Here is a 19970-nt window from a genome sequence, read left to right on the forward strand (position 1 = left end):
ATAACACTTGCCTTAGCTGTAAAAATCTTTTAATATTATTTACTATATTTATTTCATTAATAGGTTTTAATTTAACCACATCCCAAAGTGATTTAATTTAAATTGTCAAGATTCAATAGAAGTTTTACGGTGATTTTATTCAAAAATAATTTCATATTATTATGTTCAAATCAGAATTATTTCTGAAGAATAGTAATGTCATACTATATTGCAAAAAATCAATTTTATATTTTCCTATGAGTGTATTTTAAAGTTACAATTATTTTACCTTCAAATTCAACAAAACAGCTGGTAGATTTTTATAATATTTGATTGCTTATCATAATTAATGTTTCTTATCATCTATTATATGATTATATTTCATATCTTTTTGCATTAATACATTTGTATTTTAATTCATGTTTGAACTGTAAGATTCTTTCAAATATTTTCTATTAAGAATGTAGTTGGTCTCTTAATTTTTGTTTGATTGTTTTAATTTCTGAATTATTCAATGGTTACCAAACACTAGTTGTCATAAAAAGATTTTCGTTCACCTTATGGTGTGTAGTAGTGACATTTTATCCTCCAACCATTTTATAAATTTAACTGACTAAATTTTTTCAGATGGCAGTACATAGATCTCTCGATGCATGCTGAGACATGAATTCACATTTCTACCACTTCGGAAAGTATCAATAACCTACATGTAAAATGGACTAGAAGATACTGAAAATATTAATGGTTTTATACAATGTACGTGTAATGGTTATCGTCTGTAATTGATAGTCAATTAAGAGTAGTGTGACAATAAGTTAATGCCGAGAAATTGTGACAATTACATGAAGAAAGAAATTCAAATTTTGTATTACTAACTTTCATTAATTTCATTTAAGCTTATACTTCATAAACACTATAAAACGTGTATTTATATGATAATTTAGACAAATATAAAAATTTATATTTTTAACTGCTTATAAAACACTCAATTCTCACGTTAGTCACATCAAACTCAGACCATTAGATTAAGAAAAATATTCTAATTTTCTATTATTAACTTTCATTAATTTCATTTAAGCTTATACTTCATAAACACTATAAAACGTGTTTTTATATGATAATTTAGACAAATATAAAAATTCATAGTTTTAACTGCTTATAATAAACTCAATTCTAATGTTAATGTCATCAAACTCAGACCATTAGATTAAGAAAGATATTCTAATTTTCTATTATTAACTTTCATTAATTTCATTTAAGCTTATACTTCATAAACACTATAATACGTGTTTTTATATGATAATTTAGACAATTATAAAAATTCATATGTATTTCATATTGAAAAGAATCAATTTTAAGTTTTTCTACAAGTGTCTTCTTTAGTTACACTTATTTTATATTCAAATTCGACAAAACATTCTGGTAGATTTGTAAAATCATTTATTATTTATCATAATTATTGTTTCTCTAATCATTATACATATTTAATCGACTACTTTTTTTTAGATGGCAATACAGCAGATCACTCAAGGCTTGCTGAGACATGACTACGCATTCATACCACTTGAGAAAATATCATCAACCTACGTTGAAAATGAACTAGAAGATACTGATAATTATATAGGTTTTATGCAATGTACGTGAAATGGCTATTGAATGTAATTGATAGTAAATTAATAGTAGTGTAACAATTGAAATTTGTTAAAATTCTGAATAAAGGATTGGGAAACACCTTTAGCTTGAAATTTTCATTCATAACACTTGCCTTAGCTGTAAAAATCTTTTAATATTATTTACTATATTTATTTCATTAATAGGTTTTAATTTAACCACATCCCAAAGTGATTTAATTTAAATTGTCAAGATTCAATAGAAGTTTTACGGTGATTTTATTCAAAAATAATTTCATATTATTATGTTCAAATCAGAATTATTTCTGAAGAATAGTAATGTCATACTATATTGCAAAAAATCAATTTTATATTTTCCTATGAGTGTATTTTAAAGTTACAATTATTTTACCTTCAAATTCAACAAAACAGCTGGTAGATTTTTATAATATTTGATTGCTTATCATAATTAATGTTTCTTATCATCTATTATATGATTATATTTCATATCTTTTTGCATTAATACATTTGTATTTTAATTCATGTTTGAACTGTAAGATTCTTTCAAATATTTTCTATTAAGAATGTAGTTGGTCTCTTAATTTTTGTTTGATTGTTTTAATTTCTGAATTATTCAATGGTTACCAAACACTAGTTGTCATAAAAAGATTTTCGTTCACCTTATGGTGTGTAGTAGTGACATTTTATCCTCCAACCATTTTATAAATTTAACTGACTAAATTTTTTCAGATGGCAGTACATAGATCTCTCGATGCATGCTGAGACATGAATTCACATTTCTACCACTTCGGAAAGTATCAATAACCTACATGTAAAATGGACTAGAAGATACTGAAAATATTAATGGTTTTATACAATGTACGTGTAATGGTTATCGTCTGTAATTGATAGTCAATTAAGAGTAGTGTGACAATAAGTTAATGCCGAGAAATTGTGACAATTACATGAAGAAAGAAATTCAAATTTTGTATTACTAACTTTCATTAATTTCATTTAAGCTTATACTTCATAAACACTATAAAACGTGTATTTATATGATAATTTAGACAAATATAAAAATTTATATTTTTAACTGCTTATAAAACACTCAATTCTCACGTTAGTCACATCAAACTCAGACCATTAGATTAAGAAAAATATTCTAATTTTCTATTATTAACTTTCATTAATTTCATTTAAGCTTATACTTCATAAACACTATAAAACGTGTTTTTATATGATAATTTAGACAAATATAAAAATTCATAGTTTTAACTGCTTATAATAAACTCAATTCTAATGTTAATGTCATCAAACTCAGACCATTAGATTAAGAAAGATATTCTAATTTTCTATTATTAACTTTCATTAATTTCATTTAAGCTTATACTTCATAAACACTATAATACGTGTTTTTATATGATAATTTAGACAATTATAAAAATTCATATGTATTTCATATTGAAAAGAATCAATTTTAAATTTTTCTACAAGTGTCTTCTTTAGTTACACTTATTTTATATTCAAATTCGACTAAACATTCTGGTAGATTTGTACAATCATTTATTATTTATCATATATATTGTTTCTCTAATCATTATACATATTTAATCGACTACTTTTTTTTAGATGGCAATACAGCAGATCACTCAAGGCTTGCTGAGACATGACTACGCATTCATACCACTTGAGAAAATATCATCAACCTACGTTGAAAATCAACTAGAAGATACTGATAATTATATAGGTTTTATGCAATGTACGTGAAATGGCTATTGTATGTAATTGATAGTAAATTAATAGTAGTGTAACAATTGAAATTTGTTAAAATTCTGAATAAAGGATTGGGAAACACCTTTAGCTTGAAATTTTCATTCATAACACTTTCCTTAGCTGTAAAAATCTTTTAATATTATTTACTATATTTATTTCATTAATAGGTTTTAATTTAACCACATCCCAAAGTGATTTAATTTAAATTGTCAAGATTCAATAGACGTTTTACGGTGATTTTATTCAAAAATAATTTCATATTATTATGTTCAAATCAGAATTATTTCTGAAGAATAGTAATGTCATACTATATTGCAAAAAATCAATTTTATATTTTCCTATGAGTGTATTTTAAAGTTACAATTATTTTACCTTCAAATTCAACAAAACAGCTGGTAGATTTTTATAATATTTGATTGCTTATCATAATTAATGTTTCTTATCATCTATTATATGATTATATTTCATATCTTTTTGCATTAATACATTTGTATTTTAATTCATGTTTGAACTGTAAGATTCTTTCAAATATTTTCTATTAAGAATGTAGTTGGTCTCTTAATTTTTGTTTGATTGTTTTAATTTCTGAATTATTCAATGGTTACCAAACACTAGTTGTCATAAAAAGATTTTCGTTCACCTTATGGTGTGTAGTAGTGACATTTTATCCTCCAACCATTTTATAAATTTAACTGACTAAATTTTTTCAGATGGCAGTACATAGATCTCTCGATGCATGCTGAGACATGAATTCACATTTCTACCACTTCGGAAAGTATCAATAACCTACATGTAAAATGGACTAGAAGATACTGAAAATATTAATGGTTTTATACAATGTACGTGTAATGGTTATCGTCTGTAATTGATAGTCAATTAAGAGTAGTGTGACAATAAGTTAATGCCGAGAAATTGTGACAATTACATGAAGAAAGAAATTCAAATTTTGTATTACTAACTTTCATTAATTTCATTTAAGCTTATACTTCATAAACACTATAAAACGTGTATTTATATGATAATTTAGACAAATATAAAAATTTATATTTTTAACTGCTTATAAAACACTCAATTCTCACGTTAGTCACATCAAACTCAGACCATTAGATTAAGAAAAATATTCTAATTTTCTATTATTAACTTTCATTAATTTCATTTAAGCTTATACTTCATAAACACTATAAAACGTGTTTTTATATGATAATTTAGACAAATATAAAAATTCATAGTTTTAACTGCTTATAATAAACTCAATTCTAATGTTAATGTCATCAAACTCAGACCATTAGATTAAGAAAGATATTCTAATTTTCTATTATTAACTTTCATTAATTTCATTTAAGCTTATACTTCATAAACACTATAATACGTGTTTTTATATGATAATTTAGACAATTATAAAAATTCATATGTATTTCATATTGAAAAGAATCAATTTTAAGTTTTTCTACAAGTGTCTTCTTTAGTTACACTTATTTTATATTCAAATTCGACAAAACATTCTGGTAGATTTGTAAAATCATTTATTATTTATCATAATTATTGTTTCTCTAATCATTATACATATTTAATCGACTACTTTTTTTTAGATGGCAATACAGCAGATCACTCAAGGCTTGCTGAGACATGACTACGCATTCATACCACTTGAGAAAATATCATCAACCTACGTTGAAAATGAACTAGAAGATACTGATAATTATATAGGTTTTATGCAATGTACGTGAAATGGCTATTGAATGTAATTGATAGTAAATTAATAGTAGTGTCACAATTGAAATTTGTTAAAATTCTGAATAAAGGATTGGGAAACACCTTTAGCTTGAAATTTTCATTCATAACACTTGCCTTAGCTGTAAAAATCTTTTAATATTATTTACTATATTTATTTCATTAATAGGTTTTAATTTAACCACATCCCAAAGTGATTTAATTTAAATTGTCAAGATTCAATAGACGTTTTACGGTGATTTTATTCAAAAATAATTTCATATTATTATGTTCAAATCAGAATTATTTCTGAAGAATAGTAATGTCATACTATATTGCAAAAAATCAATTTTATATTTTCCTATGAGTGTATTTTAAAGTTACAATTATTTTACCTTCAAATTCAACAAAACAGCTGGTAGATTTTTATAATATTTGATTGCTTATCATAATTAATGTTTCTTATCATCTATTATATGATTATATTTCATATCTTTTTGCATTAATACATTTGTATTTTAATTCATGTTTGAACTGTAAGATTCTTTCAAATATTTTCTATTAAGAATGTAGTTGGTCTCTTAATTTTTGTTTGATTGTTTTAATTTCTGAATTATTCAATGGTTACCAAACACTAGTTGTCATAAAAAGATTTTCGTTCACCTTATGGTGTGTAGTAGTGACATTTTATCCTCCAACCATTTTATAAATTTAACTGACTAAATTTTTTCAGATGGCAGTACATAGATCTCTCGATGCATGCTGAGACATGAATTCACATTTCTACCACTTCGGAAAGTATCAATAACCTACATGTAAAATGGACTAGAAGATACTGAAAATATTAATGGTTTTATACAATGTACGTGTAATGGTTATCGTCTGTAATTGATAGTCAATTAAGAGTAGTGTGACAATAAGTTAATGCCGAGAAATTGTGACAATTACATGAAGAAAGAAATTCAAATTTTGTATTACTAACTTTCATTAATTTCATTTAAGCTTATACTTCATAAACACTATAAAACGTGTATTTATATGATAATTTAGACAAATATAAAAATTTATATTTTTAACTGCTTATAAAACACTCAATTCTCACGTTAGTCACATCAAACTCAGACCATTAGATTAAGAAAAATATTCTAATTTTCTATTATTAACTTTCATTAATTTCATTTAAGCTTATACTTCATAAACACTATAAAACGTGTTTTTATATGATAATTTAGACAAATATAAAAATTCATAGTTTTAACTGCTTATAATAAACTCAATTCTAATGTTAATGTCATCAAACTCAGACCATTAGATTAAGAAAGATATTCTAATTTTCTATTATTAACTTTCATTAATTTCATTTAAGCTTATATTTCATAAACACTATAATACGTGTTTTTATATGATAATTTAGACAATTATAAAAATTCATATGTATTTCATATTGAAAAGAATCAATTTTAAGTTTTTCTACAAGTGTCTTCTTTAGTTACACTTATTTTATATTCAAATTCGACAAAACATTCTGGTAGATTTGTAAAATCATTTATTATTTATCATAATTATTGTTTCTCTAATCATTATACATATTATACATATTTAATCGACTACTTTTTTTTAGATGGCAATACAGCAGATCACTCAAGGCTTGCTGAGACATGACTACGCATTCATACCACTTGAGAAAATATCATCAACCTACGTTGAAAATGAACTAGAAGATACTGATAATTATATAGGTTTTATGCAATGTACGTGAAATGGCTATTGAATGTAATTGATAGTAAATTAATAGTAGTGTAACAATTGAAATTTGTTAAAATTCTGAATAAAGGATTGGGAAACACCTTTAGCTTGAAATTTTCATTCATAACACTTGCCTTAGCTGTAAAAATCTTTTAATATTATTTACTATATTTATTTCATTAATAGGTTTTAATTTAACCACATCCCAAAGTGATTTAATTTAAATTGTCAAGATTCAATAGACGTTTTACGGTGATTTTATTCAAAAATAATTTCATATTATTATGTTCAAATCAGAATTATTTCTGAAGAATAGTAATGTCATACTATATTGCAAAAAATCAGTTTTATATTTTCCTATGAGTGTATTTTAAAGTTACAATTATTTTACCTTCAAATTCAACAAAACAGCTGGTAGATTTTTATAATATTTGATTGCTTATCATAATTAATGTTTCTTATCATCTATTATATGATTATATTTCATATCTTTTTGCATTAATACATTTGTATTTTAATTCATGTTTGAACTGTAAGATTCTTTCAAATATTTTCTATTAAGAATGTAGTTGGTCTCTTAATTTTTGTTTGATTGTTTTAATTTCTGAATTATTCAATGGTTACCAAACACTAGTTGTCATAAAAAGATTTTCGTTCACCTTATGGTGTGTAGTAGTGACATTTTATCCTCCAACCATTTTATAAATTTAACTGACTAAATTTTTTCAGATGGCAGTACATAGATCTCTCGATGCATGCTGAGACATGAATTCACATTTCTACCACTTCGGAAAGTATCAATAACCTACATGTAAAATGGACTAGAAGATACTGAAAATATTAATGGTTTTATACAATGTACGTGTAATGGTTATCGTCTGTAATTGATAGTCAATTAAGAGTAGTGTGACAATAAGTTAATGCCGAGAAATTTTGACAATTACATGAAGAAAGAAATTCAAATTTTCTATTATTAACTTTCATTAATTTCATTTAAGCTTATACTTCATAAACACTATAAAACGTGTTTTTATATGATAATTTAGACAAATATAAAAATTCATAGTTTTAACTGCTTATAATAAACTCAATTCTAATGTTAATGTCATCAAACTCAGACCATTAGATTAAGAAAGATATTCTAATTTTCTATTATTAACTTTCATTAATTTCATTTAAGCTTATACTTCATAAACACTATAATACGTGTTTTTATATGATAATTTAGACAATTATAAAAATTCATATGTATTTCATATTGAAAAGAATCAATTTTAAGTTTTTCTACAAGTGTCTTCTTTAGTTACACTTATTTTATATTCAAATTCGATAAAACATTCTGGTAGATTTGTAAAATCATTTATTATTTATCATAATTATTGTTTCTCTAATCATTATACATATTTAATCGACTACTTTTTTTTAGATGGCAATACAGCAGATCACTCAAGGCTTGCTGAGACATGACTACGCATTCATACCACTTGAGAAAATATCATCAACCTACGTTGAAAATGAACTAGAAGATACTGATAATTATATAGGTTTTATGCAATGTACGTGAAATGGCTATTGTATGTAATTGATAGTAAATTAATAGTAGTGTAACAATTGAAATTTGTTAAAATTCTGAATAAAGGATTGGGAAACACCTTTAGCTTGAAATTTTCATTCATAACACTTTCCTTAGCTGTAAAAATCTTTTAATATTATTTACTATATTTATTTCATTAATAGGTTTTAATTTAACCACATCCCAAAGTGATTTAATTTAAATTGTCAAGATTCAATAGATGTTTTACGGTGATTTTATTCAAAAATAATTTCATATTATTATGTTCAAATCAGAATTATTTCTGAAGAATAGTAATGTCATACTATATTGCAAAAAATCAATTTTATATTTTCCTATGAGTGTATTTTAAAGTTACAATTATTTTACCTTCAAATTCAACAAAACAGCTGGTAGATTTTTATAATATTTGATTGCTTATCATAATTAATGTTTCTTATCATCTATTATATGATTATATTTCATATCTTTTTGCATTAATACATTTGTATTTTAATTCATGTTTGAACTGTAAGATTCTTTCAAATATTTTCTATTAAGAATGTAGTTGGTCTCTTAATTTTTGTTTGATTGTTTTAATTTCTGAATTATTCAATGGTTACCAAACACTAGTTGTCATAAAAAGATTTTCGTTCACCTTATGGTGTGTAGTAGTGACATTTTATCCTCCAACCATTTTATAAATTTAACTGACTAAATTTTTTCAGATGGCAGTACATAGATCTCTCGATGCATGCTGAGACATGAATTCACATTTCTACCACTTCGGAAAGTATCAATAACCTACATGTAAAATGGACTAGAAGATACTGAAAATATTAATGGTTTTATACAATGTACGTGTAATGGTTATCGTCTGTAATTGATAGTCAATTAAGAGTAGTGTGAAAATAAGTTAATGCCGAGAAATTGTGACAATTACATGAAGAAAGAAATTCAAATTTTGTATTACTAACTTTCATTAATTTCATTTAAGCTTATACTTCATAAACACTATAAAACGTGTATTTATATGATAATTTAGACAAATATAAAAATTTATATTTTTAACTGCTTATAAAACACTCAATTCTCACGTTAGTCACATCAAACTCAGACCATTAGATTAAGAAAAATATTCTAATTTTCTATTATTAACTTTCATTAATTTCATTTAAGCTTATACTTCATAAACACTATAAAACGTGTTTTTATATGATAATTTAGACAAATATAAAAATTCATAGTTTTAACTGCTTATAATAAACTCAATTCTAATGTTAATGTCATCAAACTCAGACCATTAGATTAAGAAAGATATTCTAATTTTCTATTATTAACTTTCATTAATTTCATTTAAGCTTATACTTCATAAACACTATAAAACGTGTTTTTATATGATAATTTAGACAAATATAAAAATTCATAGTTTTAACTGCTTATAATAAACTCAATTCTAATGTTAATGTCATCAAACTCAGACCATTAGATTAAGAAAGATATTCTAATTTTCTATTATTAACTTTCATTAATTTCATTTAAGCTTATACTTCATAAACACTATAATACGTGTTTTTATATGATAATTTAGACAATTATAAAAATTCATATGTATTTCATATTGAAAAGAATCAATTTTAAGTTTTTCTACAAGTGTCTTCTTTAGTTACACTTATTTTATATTCAAATTCGACTAAACATTCTGGTAGATTTGTACAATCATTTATTATTTATCATAATTATTGTTTCTCTAATCATTATACATATTTAATCGACTACTTTTTTTTAGATGGCAATACAGCAGATCACTCAAGGCTTGCTGAGACATGACTACGCATTCATACCACTTGAGAAAATATCATCAACCTACGTTGAAAATCAACTAGAAGATACTGATAATTATATAGGTTTTATGCAATGTACGTGAAATGGCTATTGTATGTAATTGATAGTAAATTAATAGTAGTGTAACAATTGAAATTTGTTAAAATTCTGAATAAAGGATTGGGAAACACCTTTAGCTTGAAATTTTCATTCATAACACTTTCCTTAGCTGTAAAAATCTTTTAATATTATTTACTATATTTATTTCATTAATAGGTTTTAATTTAACCACATCCCAAAGTGATTTAATTTAAATTGTCAAGATTCAATGGACGTTTTACGGTGATTTTATTCAAAAATAATTTCATATTATTATGTTCAAATCAGAATTATTTCTGAAGAATAGTAATGTCATACTATATTGCAAAAAATCAATTTTATATTTTCCTATGAGTGTATTTTAAAGTTACAATTATTTTACCTTCAAATTCAACAAAACAGCTGGTAGATTTTTATAATATTTTATTGCTTATCATAATTAATGTTTCTTATCATCTATTATATGATTATATTTCATATCTTTTTGCATTAATACAATTGTATTTTAATTCATGTTTGAACTGTAAGATTCTTTCAAATATTTTCTATTAAGAATGTAGTTAGTCTCTTAATTTTTGTTTGATTGTTTTAATTTCTGAATTATTCAATGGTTACCAAACACTAGTTGTCATAAAAAGATTTTCGTTCACCTTATGGTGTGTAGTAGTGACATTTTATCCTCCAACCATTTTATAAATTTAACTGACTAAATTTTTTCAGATGGCAGTACATAGATCTCTCGATGCATGCTGAGACATGAATTCACATTTCTACCACTTCGGAAAGTATCAATAACCTACATGTAAAATGGACTAGAAGATACTGAAAATATTAATGGTTTTATACAATGTACGTGTAATGGTTATCGTCTGTAATTGATAGTCAATTAAGAGTAGTGTGACAATAAGTTAATGCCGAGAAATTGTGACAATTACATGAAGAAAGAAATTCAAATTTTGTATTACTAACTTTCATTAATTTCATTTAAGCTTATACTTCATAAACACTATAAAACGTGTATTTATATGATAATTTAGACAAATATAAAAATTTATATTTTTAACTGCTTATAAAACACTCAATTCTCACGTTAGTCACATCAAACTCAGACCATTAGATTAAGAAAAATATTCTAATTTTCTATTATTAACTTTCATTAATTTCATTTAAGCTTATACTTCATAAACACTATAAAACGTGTTTTTATATGATAATTTAGACAAATATAAAAATTCATAGTTTTAACTGCTTATAATAAACTCAATTCTAATGTTAATGTCATCAAACTCAGACCATTAGATTAAGAAAGATATTCTAATTTTCTATTATTAACTTTCATTAATTTCATTTAAGCTTATACTTCATAAACACTATAATACGTGTTTTTATATGATAATTTAGACAATTATAAAAATTCATATGTATTTCATATTGAAAAGAATCAATTTTAAGTTTTTCTACAAGTGTCTTCTTTAGTTACACTTATTTTATATTCAAATTCGACTAAACATTCTGGTAGATTTGTACAATCATTTATTATTTATCATAATTATTGTTTCTCTAATCATTATACATATTTAATCGACTACTTTTTTTTAGATGGCAATACAGCAGATCACTCAAGGCTTGCTGAGACATGACTACGCACTCATACCACTTGAGAAAATATCATCAACCTACGTTGAAAATCAACTAGAAGATACTGATAATTATATAGGTTTTATGCAATGTACGTGAAATGGCTATTGTATGTAATTGATAGTAAATTAATAGTAGTGTAACAATTGAAATTTGTTAAAATTCTGAATAAAGGATTGGGAAACACCTTTAGCTTGAAATTTTCATTCATAACACTTGCCTTAGCTGTAAAAATCTTTTAATATTATTTACTATGTTTATTTCATTAATAGGTTTTAATTTAACCACATCCCAAAGTGATTTAATTTAAATTGTCAAGATTCAATAGACGTTTTACGGTGATTTTATTCAAAAATAATTTCATATTATTATGTTCAAATCAGAATTATTTCTGAAGAATAGTAATGTCATACTATATTGCAAAAAATCAATTTTATATTTTCCTATGAGTGTATTTTAAAGTTACAATTATTTTACCTTCAAATTCAACAAAACAGCTGGTAGATTTTTATAATATTTTATTGCTTATCATAATTAATGTTTCTTATCATCTATTATATAATTATATTTCATATCTTTTTGCATTAATACAATTGTATTTTAATTCATGTTTGAACTGTAAGATTCTTTCAAATATTTTCTATTAAGAATGTAGTTGGTCTCTTAATTTTTGTTTGATTGTTTTAATTTCTGAATTATTCAATGGTTACCAAACACTAGTTGTCATAAAAAGATTTTCGTTCACCTTATGGTGTGTAGTAGTGACATTTTATCCTCCAACCATTTTATAAATTTAACTGACTAAATTTTTTCAGATGGCAGTACATAGATCACTCGATGCATGCTGAGACATGAATTCACATTTCTACCACTTCGGAAAGTATCAATAACCTACATGTAAAATGGACTAGAAGATACTGAAAATATTAATGGTTTTATACAATGTACGTGTAATGGTTATCGTCTGTAATTGATAGTCAATTAAGAGTAGTGTGACAATAAGTTAATGCCGAGAAATTCTGACAATTACATGAAGAAAGAAATTCAAATTTTGTATTACTAACTTTCATTAATTTCATTTAAGCTTATACTTCATAAACACTATAAAACGTGTATTTATATGATAATTTAGACAATTATTACAAATTCATAGTTTTAACTGCTTATAATAAACTCAATTCTAATGTTATTGTCATCAAACTCAGACCATTAGATTAAGAAAGATATTCTAATTTTCTATTATTAACTTTCATTAATTTCATTTAAGCTTATACTTCATAAACACTATAAAACGTGTTTTTATATGATAATTTAGACAAATATAAAAATTCATAGTTTTAACTGCTTATAATAAACTCAATTCTAATGTTAATGTCATCAAACTCAGACCATTAGATTAAGAAAGATATTCTAATTTTCTATTATAAACTTTCATTAATTTCATTTAAGCTTATACTTCATAAACACTATAATACGTGTTTTTATATGATAATTTAGACAATTATAAAAATTCATATGTATTTCATATTGAAAAGAATCAATTTTAAGTTTTTCTACAAGTGTCTTCTTTAGTTACACTTATTTTATATTCAAATTCGACTAAACATTCTGGTAGATTTGTACAATCATTTATTATTTATCATAATTATTGTTTCTCTAATCATTATACATATTTAATCGACTACTTTTTTTTAGATGGCAATACAGCAGATCACTCAAGGCTTGCTGAGACATGACTACGCATTCATACCACTTGAGAAAATATCATCAACCTACGTTGAAAATCAACTAGAAGATACTGATAATTATATAGGTTTTATGCAATGTACGTGAAATGGCTATTGTATGTAATTGATAGTAAATTAATAGTAGTGTAACAATTGAAATTTGTTAAAATTCTGAATAAAGGATTGGGAAACACCTTTAGCTTGAAATTTTCATTCATAACACTTGCCTTAGCTGTAAAAATCTTTTAATATTATTTACTATATTTATTTCATTAATAGGTTTTAATTTAACCACATCCCAAAGTGATTTAATTTAAATTGTCAAGATTCAATGGACGTTTTACGGTGATTTTATTCAAAAATAATTTCATATTATTATGTTCAAATCAGAATTATTTCTGAAGAATAGTAATGTCATACTATATTGCAAAAAATCAATTTTATATTTTCCTATGAGTGTATTTTAAAGTTACAATTATTTTACCTTCAAATTCAACAAAACAGCTGGTAGATTTTTATAATATTTTATTGCTTATCATAATTAATGTTTCTTATCATCTATTATATGATTATATTTCATATCTTTTTGCATTAATACAATTGTATTTTAATTCATGTTTGAACTGTAAGATTCTTTCAAATATTTTCTATTAAGAATGTAGTTAGTCTCTTAATTTTTGTTTGATTGTTTTAATTTCTGAATTATTCAATGGTTACCAAACACTAGTTGTCATAAAAAGATTTTCGTTCACCTTATGGTGTGTAGTAGTGACATTTTATCCTCCAACCATTTTATAAATTTAACTGACTAAATTTTTTCAGATGGCAGTACATAGATCTCTCGATGCATGCTGAGACATGAATTCACATTTCTACCACTTCGGAAAGTATCAATAACCTACATGTAAAATGGACTAGAAGATACTGAAAATATTAATGGTTTTATACAATGTACGTGTAATGGTTATCGTCTGTAATTGATAGTCAATTAAGAGTAGTGTGACAATAAGTTAATGCCGAGAAATTGTGACAATTACATGAAGAAAGAAATTCAAATTTTGTATTACTAACTTTCATTAATTTCATTTAAGCTTATACTTCATAAACACTATAAAACGTGTATTTATATGATAATTTAGACAAATATAAAAATTTATATTTTTAACTGCTTATAAAACACTCAATTCTCACGTTAGTCACATCAAACTCAGACCATTAGATTAAGAAAAATATTCTAATTTTCTATTATTAACTTTCATTAATTTCATTTAAGCTTATACTTCATAAACACTATAAAACGTGTTTTTATATGATAATTTAGACAAATATAAAAATTCATAGTTTTAACTGCTTATAATAAACTCAATTCTAATGTTAATGTCATCAAACTCAGACCATTAGATTAAGAAAGATATTCTAATTTTCTATTATTAACTTTCATTAATTTCATTTAAGCTTATACTTCATAAACACTATAAAACGTGTTTTTATATGATAATTTAGACAAATATAAAAATTCATAGTTTTAACTGCTTATAATAAACTCAATTCTAATGTTAATGTCATCAAACTCAGACCATTAGATTAAGAAAGATATTCTAATTTTCTATTATTAACTTTCATTAATTTCATTTAAGCTTATACTTCATAAACACTATAATACGTGTTTTTATATGATAATTTAGACAATTATAAAAATTCATATGTATTTCATATTGAAAAGAATCAATTTTAAGTTTTTCTACAAGTGTCTTCTTTAGTTACACTTATTTTATATTCAAATTCGACTAAACATTCTGGTAGATTTGTACAATCATTTATTATTTATCATAATTATTGTTTCTCTAATCATTATACATATTTAATCGACTACTTTTTTTTAGATGGCAATACAGCAGATCACTCAAGGCTTGCTGAGACATGACTACGCACTCATACCACTTGAGAAAATATCATCAACCTACGTTGAAAATCAACTAGAAGATACTGATAATTATATAGGTTTTATGCAATGTACGTGAAATGGCTATTGTATGTAATTGATAGTAAATTAATAGTAGTGTAACAATTGAAATTTGTTAAAATTCTGAATAAAGGATTGGGAAACACCTTTAGCTTGAAATTTTCATTCATAACACTTGCCTTAGCTGTAAAAATCTTTTAATATTATTTACTATGTTTATTTCATTAATAGGTTTTAATTTAACCACATCCCAAAGTGATTTAATTTAAATTGTCAAGATTCAATAGACGTTTTACGGTGATTTTATTCAAAAATAATTTCATATTATTATGTTCAAATCAGAATTATTTCTGAAGAATAGTAATGTCATACTATATTGCAAAAAATCAATTTTATATTTTCCTATGAGTGTATTTTAAAGTTACAATTATTTTACCTTCAAATTCAACAAAACAGCTGGTAGATTTTTATAATATTTTATTGCTTATCATAATTAATGTTTCTTATCATCTATTATATGATTATATTTCATATCTTTTTGCATTAATACAATTGTATTTTAATTCATGTTTGAACTGTAAGATTCTTTCAAATATTTTCTATTAAGAATGTAGTTGGTCTCTTAATTTTTGTTTGATTGTTTTAATTTCTGAATTATTCAATGGTTACCAAACACTAGTTGTCATAAAAAGATTTTCGTTCACCTTATGGTGTGTAGTAGTGACATTTTATCCTCCAACCATTTTATAAATTTAACTGACTAAATTTTTTCAGATGGCAGTACATAGATCACTCGATGCATGCTGAGACATGAATTCACATTTCTACCACTTCGGAAAGTATCAATAACCTACATGTAAAATGGACTAGAAGATACTGAAAATATTAATGGTTTTATACAATGTACGTGTAATGGTTATCGTCTGTAATTGATAGTCAATTAAGAGTAGTGTGACAATAAGTTAATGCCGAGAAATTCTGACAATTACATGAAGAAAGAAATTCAAATTTTGTATTACTAACTTTCATTAATTTCATTTAAGCTTATACTTCATAAACACTATAAAACGTGTATTTATATGATAATTTAGACAATTATTACAAATTCATAGTTTTAACTGCTTATAATAAACTCAATTCTAATGTTATTGTCATCAAACTCAGACCATTAGATTAAGAAAGATATTCTAATTTTCTATTATTAACTTTCATTAATTTCATTTAAGCTTATACTTCATAAACACTATAAAACGTGTATTTATATGATAATTTAGACAAATATAAAAATTTATATTTTTAACTGCTTATAAAACACTCAATTCTCACGTTAATCACATCAAACTCAGACCATTAGATTAAGAAAAATATTCTAATTTTCTATTATTAACTTTCATTAATTTCATTTAAGCTTATACTTCATAAACACTATAAAACGTGTTTTTATATGATAATTTAGACAAATATAAAAATTCATAGTTTTAACTGCTTATAATAAACTCAATTCTAATGTTAATGTCATCAAACTCAGACCATTAGATTAAGAAAGATATTCTAATTTTCTATTATAAACTTTCATTAATTTCATTTAAGCTTATACTTCATAAACACTATAATACGTGTTTTTATATGATAATTTAGACAATTATAAAAATTCATATGTATTTCATATTGAAAAGAATCAATTTTAAGTTTTTCTACAAGTGTCTTCTTTAGTTACACTTATTTTATATTCAAATTCGACTAAACATTCTGGTAGATTTGTACAATCATTTATTATTTATCATAATTATTGTTTCTCTAATCATTATACATATTTTATCGACTACTTTTTTTTAGATGGCAATACAGCAATTCACTCAAGGCTTGCTGAGACATGACTACGCATTCATACCACTTGAGAAAATATCATCAACCTACGTTGAAAATCAACTAGAAGATACTGATAATTATATAGGTTTTATGCAATGTACGTGAAATGGCTATTGTATGTAATTGATAGTAAATTAATAGTAGTGTAACAATTGAAATTTGTTAAAATTCTGAATAAAGGATTGGGAAACACCTTTAGCTTGAAATTTTCATTCATAACACTTGCCTTAGCTGTAAAAATCTTTTAATATTATTTACTATGTTTATTTCATTAATAGGTTTTAATTTAACCACATCCCAAAGTGATTTAATTTAAATTGTCAAGATTCAATAGACGTTTTACGGTGATTTTATTCAAAAATAATTTCATATTATTATGTTCAAATCAGAATTATTTCTGAAGAATAGTAATGTCATACTATATTGCAAAAAATCAATTTTATATTTTCCTATGAGTGTATTTTAAAGTTACAATTATTTTACCTTCAAATTCAACAAAACAGCTGGTAGATTTTTATAATATTTTATTGCTTATCATAATTAATGTTTCTTATCATCTATTATATGATTATATTTCATATCTTTTTGCATTAATACAATTGTATTTTAATTCATGTTTGAACTGTAAGATTCTTTCAAATATTTTCTATTAAGAATGTAGTTGGTCTCTTAATTTTTGTTTGATTGTTTTAATTTCTGAATTATTCAATGGTTACCAAACACTAGTTGTCATAAAAAGATTTTCGTTCACCTTATGGTGTGTAGTAGTGACATTTTATCCTCCAACCATTTTATAAATTTAACTGACTAAATTTTTTCAGATGGCAGTACATAGATCACTCGATGCATGCTGAGACATGAATTCACATTTCTACCACTTCGGATAGTATCAATAACCTACATGTAAAATGGACTAGAAGATACTGAAAATATTAATGGTTTTATACAATGTACGTGTAATGGTTATCGTCTGTAATTGATAGTCAATTAAGAGTAGTGTGACAATAAGTTAATGCCGAGAAATTGTGACAATTACATGAAGAAAGAAATTCAAATTTTGTATTACTAACTTTCATTAATTTCATTTAAGCTTATACTTCATAAACACTATAAAACGTGTATTTATATGATAATTTAGACAAATATAAAAATTTATATTTTTAACTGCTTATAAAACACTCAATTCTCACGTTAGTCACATCAAACTCAGACCATTAGATTAAGAAAAATATTCTAATTTTCTATTATTAACTTTCATTAATTTCATTTAAGCTTATACTTCATAAACACTATAAAACGTGTTTTTATATGATAATTTAGACAAATATAAAAATTCATAGTTTTAACTGCTTATAATAAACTCAATTCTAATGTTAATGTCATCAAACTCAGACCATTAAATTAAGAAAGATATTCTAATTTTCTATTATTAACTTTCATTAATTTCATTTAAGCTTATACTTCATAAACACTATAAAACGTGTTTTTATATGATAATTTAGACAAATATAAAAATTCATAGTTTTAACTGCTTATAATAAACTCAATTCTAATGTTAATGTCATCAAACTCAGACCATTAGATTAAGAAAGATATTCTAATTTTCTATTATAAACTTTCATTAATTTCATTTAAGCTTATACTTCATAAACACTATAATACGTGTTTTTATATGATAATTTAGACAATTATAAAAATTCATATGTATTTCATATTGAAAAGAATCAATTTTAAGTTTTTCTACAAGTGTCTTCTTTAGTTACACTTATTTTATATTCAAATTCGACTAAACATTCTGGTAGATTTGTACAATCATTTATTATTTATCATAATTATTGTTTCTCTAATCATTATACATATTTTATCGACTACTTTTTTTTAGATGGCAATACAGCAATTCACTCAAGGCTTGCTGAGACATGACTACGCATTCATACCACTTGAGAAAATATCATCAACCTACGTTGAAAATCAACTAGAAGATACTGATAATTATATAGGTTTTATGCAATGTACGTGAAATGGCTATTGTATGTAATTGATAGTAAATTAATAGTAGTATAACAATTGAAATTTGTTAAAATTCTGAATAAAGGATTGGGAAACACCTTTAGCTTGAAATTTTCATTCATAACACTTGCCTTAGCTGTAAAAATCTTTTAATATTATTTACTATGTTTATTTCATTAATAGGTTTTAATTTAACCACATCCCAAAGTGATTTAATTTAAATTGTCAAGATTCAATAGACGTTTTACGGTGATTTTATTCAAAAATAATTTCATATTATTATGTTCAAATCAGAATTATTTCTGAAGAATAGTAATGTCATACTATATTGCAAAAAATCAATTTTATATTTTCCTATGAGTGTATTTTAAAGTTACAATTATTTTACCTTCAAATTCAACAAAACAGCTGGTAGATTTTTATAATATTTTATTGCTTATCATAATTAATGTTTCTTATCATCTATTATA

The sequence above is a fragment of the Rhopalosiphum padi genome, chromosome 3 (genome assembly GCF_020882245.1).
Source record: "Rhopalosiphum padi isolate XX-2018 chromosome 3, ASM2088224v1, whole genome shotgun sequence".
Taxonomy (NCBI): domain Eukaryota; kingdom Metazoa; phylum Arthropoda; class Insecta; order Hemiptera; family Aphididae; genus Rhopalosiphum; species Rhopalosiphum padi.